The sequence below is a fragment of the Cyprinus carpio genome, chromosome A17 (assembly GCF_018340385.1).
Source record: "Cyprinus carpio isolate SPL01 chromosome A17, ASM1834038v1, whole genome shotgun sequence".
In the NCBI taxonomy this organism is placed as follows: Eukaryota; Metazoa; Chordata; class Actinopteri; order Cypriniformes; family Cyprinidae; genus Cyprinus; species Cyprinus carpio.
The window spans coordinates 17,186,959-17,195,477 of NC_056588.1; the positions used below are offsets into that span (position 1 = coordinate 17,186,959).

Here is an 8,519-nt window from a genome sequence, read left to right on the forward strand (position 1 = left end):
GATAAGTGACCGTCAATATGTTTGAAAGCAAAGCACAGCTGGATATAATTAATAACTGCCTGTTTTATATTAATTAACACATTAAATGCATTTGACACTTTAAGCCAAAGTGACTAGCATTCAAGATACATTTTTCCAAGGCATGCATTCCCTGGGAATCAAACCCATGACCATTGCTTGAGCCATTGCCTACTGTTGGACCTACAGGAAGGCCGCTTACAGAAATAGCATTTATAAAACTGATATTTTAGTGCAAAAGTGTTGGCAATTCTTACCTTACACTTACAGTTTTGATTAGAATTCATCACATCCTGTCAGGTGGTCACATACGATCTTAGCTGCAAAACCTAAAATATTTCAATGCATCTGAAGCTTAAATTGTATCCATAAATTCTGCATAAATTTTGTTGGAATGTCATGAAGCTCCAGTACTACTCTTCATTGGAAATGAATGACTTTTGTTCTGTCATTTGTCAGAGATAAAAAGCACAGCTTAAGTGTTTTCTACATGGTTGCTAAGAAATTGAAAGGGTGTTCTGTGTGGTTGTTACATTTTTTCAGGTAGTTGCTTACTGGCCTAAATCAAAAAAGTCAATGCTTAAGTGTCAAACTACTTAGGTTTCATGCATCTTTACTGATCAGATGTCTAGTGGATCATAATAAAATACCAATTTTAAAAACCCTCCAGGATGCAAGAAGGACAGCCATCTGATTACTCAAACTTTAAACTTTGAGACATATACAAGACCCAGTTCAATCGATTGGGTTATTCAGGCCACATATTTATTATTTTTTTAATCATCTGTGAGTTGAAAATCATGCAGTTTGTCCATACTCTGAGAATGAACCATGTTAACAGTGATGCATGCCTTAGCAAACGCCACTATGGTCTGATTTAGGGATGCACAATATTATCTGAACATTATCGGAATCAGCCGATATCAAGCATCCCTAGTCTGATTGGTCTCACATTATTATGAAAGGTAAGAATGTGTTCTTTCATGCAGTCTAATGATGTTTTGGAAAATTAGGCCATTCTCAGACAAATGTCTTGTCAAGGACTTGTCATTTCAACAACAGGTCTGTTGAGATATTTTAGTCTCCTGGCTTGTTGCTCCATATGTTTTTTCTTTGATCTTGTTATTCCCTTCAGCTATGGGCTTATCCTGTAATAGTGGATTGCTCTCTGAGCCATCTTTATCTGCACTGACTCTCCTCTTGAGAGAACAGCTGGTGGCCCTATCTGATCTCTTTCTGATCCTACCATAAACCATTGAGTTCTTACAGTGTTCAATATAATTCCCTATTAAGATCAGGTGATTTATCTGAAACCCTGGATGACATCCGTTAAGATCCATGAGATTCACTGAGGGCCGCAGACTGCAGAACTAGGGATCGACCGATATGCATTTTTCAGGGCCGATGCCGATACCGATTATTACAGATCAAGGAGACCGATAACCGATATTTGAACCGATATGTGTCTAGTGTAAAAATGAAAATTAATGTCAAAATTAAGAATAAAAAGGCCTCTGACAAAGACTCTCTTAAATTATTTTAACACATCTTTAATTCTGAGAACTGTTCATACTAACCACCATTAATATTAATAATAACAACAAACATAAAAAGTGCTGGGAGCATCCATCAGCAGCATTCTGTAAACTAAGTAAAACTTAAAGCAAATTTAAACAGCAACAAATGAACAAATAATGGAAAATAAATGTAATCTATATATCTATATATCTATATATGTATGTGTGTGTGTGTGTGTGTGTGTGTGTTATATTTAGCATTTTATTTGCAACCCAGAATTGCATTAAAATCACACACAACCCATATTGTAATAGTGTTTTTTTTTTTTTTTTTTAGACTGTGTAATAGTGTTTGATACAAACTAGGAAGTATACAGGACAGCGTCAGCCAGAAACGTGCAATGTGAGATTATTGACAATTTACGTTATTAGCATAGGGTTATTAGCAGGGTGCGATTTGTGAAATAAACAGAGGGGGGGGGATGCTTTTTGAAAAATTTTTATGAAATGTTTTTAATACGACGGAAAAATTGTATTTAAGTGTGATCTCAGTTTAATAAAAACATTGTAAGCCTACGTTAGGCCTATTAATTGTAATGATTTAATGTCCACGGTTATTCAAACAACAAATTACATCGAGAAAGCGAGCAAAGAACACAACGGAGCTTTTTGAAAACTCCGAATCAGTTTAAACCATTGCATCGCAAAATGATTCACTCTTTCGATGCGCTTCAATCGGATCGCGTATCGCGAATCATTTGATTCAGATCTGGACGTCAGAGCGGGGTTTGCATGATGTTTTTATCCCACCGGAGATAAAAGTTATTCAGCAGAGGCAGGGATGCATAGACCAGAAGGGGGGAAATCCCCCCCCATCCCCCCCCGGCAAAGTCGCACCCTGGTTATTAGTCAAATGAGAGAGGCGCGGCCGCGGAGATAACTAAATCAGGAATAGGGAGCTCGCGTCGCGTCAGGGCGTCAGAGCTTGCGCTTGATGCCCTTTCAGCTCTTCAAAATTGCATAATGGTAATTCTGAATCTGTATGATAAATTACTTTGCAATCATGTTAGAATAAAGCAATATTTCCTAACGGAACGGACGCTGTTCAGTGAAGCTATGTGAACAACACAAAAAAAAAAAACGCAGCAGACGTGAGTGTATTCATTCGTGTTGATAATCTATTCACAATATAACGTTAAGTTGGCCGAATGGTGAGAGAAGTAGGTTTTAGTTTCACTATCTCAGCACTGATGTGATGATCCGTTAAAGCATATCACTGCAATGACGGACATTGACCAGGAATTCACAGTATAATAACTGAACGGGGCGTGTCATCATAAATCGATTATATTTAGGTGTTTTGCAACTTCAGTGTAGTGATTTATTGCAACTTCAGGAATGTTTACTGCATTCTTACCTTCGAGAGATAACTTATTGATGTGTGATGATGATCACTGAAGCAGCTCCTGTGCTTTCGGTGTTAGAGCGGAACATTTTCCAGCAGCGCCAGCCGTACTGATTGGCCAGGCTCGTGACTCCCAACAAATCAGACGGACGATGGGCGGGGCTTAGTCTAGGCCACAGAGCGGTGCGCTCTGACTGAGGTGGCTGGATCAGTGCCAGATCGCGCATTTCAAAATAAAATGGTTTTATCGGCAAATCGGTTTTGAAAATGGCCGATGCCGATAACAATAAAAATGCTTAATATTGGCGCCGGTAAAGCTGGGTATCATTCAAAAATGTTTGATATCGATATCGGTTCCTGAACAAAACTTTTCCAGATATCAATTTTATGAAAAGATTACATTACCTCAAAAAAAACTTTGGTTTTATTTTTTCAGCTTGTTGAGGTTTTTACAGACTCAAAGACTGATCTCCTTAGCCACTGCACAAAGGAACAAAATGCACCCAATGAAATAAATCAATGCAAATAGCTTTAATAAACTTCAAATAGTTTTCAGTTTCCACATCTTTTAGGCTACGTTTACAGTAGTGCGTTTTCGTTTCAAAGCACATAGCTTAGAATCATAGTTTCTATATATTTTCCACTGATTTACTGATGAGCATTAACATTTTTGGGTGTGTAGTGTGGATGGAGATCTCTTCTGAAAAGCAGTGGAAATGGCAGTATGGACAAGGATCGTTTTCAGTTTAAAACGCTCTTTTTTAACGCTGCTGTTTTAAAATGAAAACGCACTAGTGTAAACATAGCCTTACATCTATGGGGGTCTGATGCTTACACACTACAGCCTCACGTGTGAGCCACGTCTCTGGGTGGAAACTGGTGGGAACTAGTGTTTTTCCTTGATGCCTCACCAGAGCCAATCACCAGCACTTGATTTAGGCACATCAAGCATGCTTGCATGCTTATTGGCTCACTGACGTTGACGAGATTAACCCCTTAGGTACTGAAATTTGGTACCAAACGACAAAACATTTTTCGATACTCTATGGTATGGTCGATTCTAAAAAATATAGAACTACCCCTGCCCTAGCTGTGCGAGTGAGGAAGAACGTGACAAACGCTCCAGGTTTGGTCCAGGGCATCATTTCCTATTCTCTGGCACTCTGACGATGGCCCAGTCCCAAGAGTTCACCACGGCGCAATTATCAATTGTCAAACATGTTAACTAACCTCATTACATACTCAGAAGTGTATGTGTGCCAATCACTCGAGTCTCACATGAGTCTTTTGAAAGGAACAAAGACTTCAGAACAAGGCATTGGTATTTGCTTGCTCATCAGACAACTATCTGGCATGTTACTTCTCTCTGAATGCTCAATTCTGTGCTAGATCAGTCTTGTACTAAAACATAATGATCTGGTGTTTATGTTTGTCTTTGTAATGTATGTCTTTTTAACATGTACTCACAATGTGAACATATTTTAACTGCGGAGCGGAAGGAAACTAAACCTTTTGTCCAATGAATTTCCTTGACTCAATCATAAGATCATATTCAAGTCTAAAAATCACAATTAAATAACAGAAATATTAATAATAATGAAATAAAATAATTTACAAAACATACTTATTTAAAATATCGACCCTGCGAAACCCACATTTTCAACTTGAGATCTATGTGAGTGAATAGCTAATATAGCCTATATATATATATATATACTGTATATATATATTCCTTGTTTAGACTGAGATTATTTTGAAAGCTACCATCTGATCAGGCTGGCTTCTCATTGCTTTAACTTGTGACTTTAATACAGTAGCATGCCATTAATCAGATGTGACCCAAATATGAGCGATCAAGTGGAAGTACTCAAAGACAAAATGAGACCAAAGTTCATGTGGCACCATGCCCTTCACTTGAATTTTCAAGGATTTAATAAGAGCCGGAAATATATGTGCAGTATTATAGTTGCCATGGTTAACCATTCTAGCTACCAGATAATGATTTAAAACTCAGTGCTACACCAGTTACAAAGAAGGAGTGCCATGTTTAAAAATAATAATAATAATAATAATAACTGTGGGTAACCTTTAAAGATATATCTTCATTATCAATTCTTATATCTGTTATAACATTAACTTAATCATAATATGCTTACACAACATTTCATTTTGATAAAAGCTTTATAATGATGCGTCACAATGGCAGCACTGCATTAGACACACAATAAAAATGTTTTATGGCTATATTCTGTGCAGATGCCCATCGAAAGTGAAGAAGGCTTTGTTGAAAATGCCTAAGAGACTTTGAAACAAGTGATATGGAGATGAAAGAGAAAATGAACTTAGGACCTCTAAACCAAAGTTGCCTAGCAACATGTAAATATTGGAGCAGAAATTCCAAGCAAACAGCATACAATATACTTTTCATAATAAAAAAAAAAAAACATTTAAAATTACATTAAACATTAAAAAAAAAAAAAAGGCTAAATATCCACTGATAATGAACACACAAGTCCTTTCAAAGCATACTTGGCAATGCAAGCCTGGCTGAGATAGTCTCTTCCACAAGAACCAACACAGATGCAAAATAACAACAAAACTGTGAGAAACACTCCACGTCTGCATTACTGTGATAGTCAACAACAGATTTTTTTTCATCGCTCCTTTATCAAATAAACATCTATCTGAAGCTGCATGTTTGCATTGAGACAATCATAGAGATGAGTAATTGCACATAATTATGACAGCAGTACAGACGTTGTCATAGGCAATGGTTCGGGGTCAAAGGGCTGTGAGTTTCCTGTACCACACATACTGTATCCCTTCCCCTCCTTCCTCTGCTCCTGCTCTCTTTATAGCCAGACTCAGAGGATATGGAAAACAGGACGCAACAGGATGCAAAGAGGCCAGTGTCGTTGGGACTTCCAAAGCCAACATTTTACTGCGCTATTGCTGGGTTCTATAAATATTCAAATGAGTGTTCTAATATGCAAGAACTGAAAAAATATATATAATAAATCAAGGCAAAAGTTACTAGTTGGTTTGCAGGTTTCTAATTGGTAACCAAAACTAATAGGCCTATGCTTTTCAAACTTCATAATCTGAATTATGCATAATTTTTGAAAGCCATTGCTTTGATGATCAGTTAAAATACATTTTGCATAATTGTGTGACCTCAGCAGGGATGGGAGCACATTTCTTTTTTGTACAAAGGCAGGGATGTCATTTATAGAAATACAGGGCAGCTGTGAGTGAGTGAGTGTTTTTTTTTCCTATCAGGGTCATTCCATGAAACAGATTCCTTCTCTATATATATATAAAATTTAAAAAAAAATAGCTTTTAGAACTTATTTATAATATTTAAAAAATAAAATACTTAAATAGAAAAAAGAATTAATAAAAATTAAACCAAAATGAACTGGTAATGCTGCCAGGACATTATCCAGTAATTTTATGGACATTTCTGTTAACCCTAAAACACAATGGAATAGAGTGCAAAATTCAAAATACAATACTGTAAATAAATAAATAGATAAATAAATAAATATGTGACCCTGGACCACAAAACCAGTCTTAAGTTGCTGGGGTATATTTGTAGCAATAGCCAAAAATACATTGTATGGGTCAAAATTATTGATTTTTCTTTTATGCCAAAAATCAATAGGATATTAAGTAAAGATCATGTTCATGAAGATATTTTGTAAATTTCCTACCGTAAATATATTAAAACTTCATTTTTGATTAGTGATATGCATTGCTAAGTACTTCATTTGGACAATTTTAAAGGCGATTTTCTCAATATCCTCAGATTCCAGATATTCAAATAGTTGTATCTCTGCCAAATATTGTCCAATCCTAACAATATATCAATGGAAAGCTTATTTATTCAGCTTCAGATGTTGTATAAATCTCAGTTAGGGAAAACTGACCCTTATGACTGGTTTTGTGGTCCGTGGTCACATATGGAAAATTCCTTCATATTAATACAGTTACATTGTGCCCTATTTTTTCAGATTTTTTTATAGTATTAATTCGGGGTGTAATAATACACTCATGTTTAGATATTAATAAATATTGTTTTCTGCTTTAGTGTTAAAAACATTGTATAATATCGCAAAGTAAAAGTTTTTCATTGATAAAGTCAGTGTTCACACACATTTCGTGGAATGACACGAGAGGGATTATAAAGGTTAGACGTTTAACCGGAGCAGTCGCGCATGCGCAGACACTGAAGTTTACAGTCACCTAATACGATGTTCAAAGCATCCTTCATTCTGATCAATGAAACACAAATAAATAACGTTAACTCGGCCCTTCAGAACACAAAAGTTAAACTCTTTAACAATGCATACAACCAATCGAGTTTCCATGACATACAGCCTTAACACATTGTCTGAAAAACTTTGGTCACATACTTAACTTAAACAAAACAAAGCAATTTGGACTCACTGAAAGTCAAAATAATATAACTAAAGCCTACCAAATGCAAAACTATGAATATATATAACTATCTCTGATAGAAAAGAAGCTACATGAACCGCAATATTTGCAAATAGCACACAAAAGTCACAAATAAAATCCCGTATTTAAACAGAATTTTGCTTGTTACTAAAACAAATGATCCTCAAAATTCACCTGACGACTGTTAATAATATGAACTCATTCATTAGCTGCATGCTAGCTCGCCACTGTAAAAGCAATTAAACACGAACTACTGTAACACCAAACAACAAACCTCTACGTTAGCTGCTCCAAACAGAAGACACGCACCAAATAGAGTAATTAAAAACACTCACATTATCTGTAAGTCCGGCAAGAGTGGCTGTCTTTGTGGACAGAGAAGCGACAGACTATCCCGGTTAGTGGTGACAGACTCCCTCGATGTGAAATATTCCTTTTAAAACCGCTGTCCTTCCTCTAAAGTGTGTCCGGCTACAGACTGAAATCCACAGGAATAACAGCGACCTCAGTGGTGACACTGTAGCTGTGACCGACACAGGCTGTGTCTCAAAACACAGAGAGCCGACTATCTGTACAGCTTATGTGGGCGTCATATAGACGGCGCGTGCAGCCACTTGGCCGTCACAGGAACGCGCAGCAGCAACTTTACATCTTACCCGACGGCCAAATGCTGCCTAGTTAGGGTGCTCACAAGGTTATTGAGACACAGCCGCTATTTTCGTTCATCTAATCACTAAAATATGACTTTTAACACACACAGCCAACACCATTTGTTTACTATAAAAGTACAGTAATGTGTTTTAACGTGGAAATATTAGGCTATGACTATTTTAATGAGTGTGTAGTAGGCTTATATAAACGAGTAAAACACATAGGCTACAAATGAATGAGTTTAATCAAAACAAATGTTTCATTTTCATTTTATCAGTTCTCTTCACACAAGTTGAGTTGCTTCATCAGCCTTCTATTTAAAAAAAATTATATTATATATATATATATATATATATATATATATATATATATATATATATATATATATATATATATATATATATATATTTGTTTTGTTTTTTTTTTTTTTTTTTTATATGTTTCTTTAAATTAATGCATAGGCCTAC

At 36.0% G+C, this 8,519-nt stretch overlaps 1 protein-coding gene across 4 annotated transcripts in view; it reads right to left on the minus strand.

Annotated features, from left to right (window-relative positions):
- LOC109086026 (unconventional myosin-VI-like) overlaps positions 1 to 7,988 on the minus strand; it is a 56,046-nt gene extending 48,058 nt beyond the window's left edge. For 2 of the 4 annotated variants that reach the window (XR_006162163.1, XM_042774266.1), the window contains exon 1: positions 7,737 to 7,988. The gene's annotated coding sequence lies outside the window, so the exon portion shown is untranslated. The remainder of the gene's footprint in view (positions 1 to 7,736) is intronic. The other 2 variants (XM_042774264.1, XM_042774265.1) reach the window with 2 other exon arrangements.
- Positions 7,989 to 8,519: the final 531 nt, after the last annotated feature.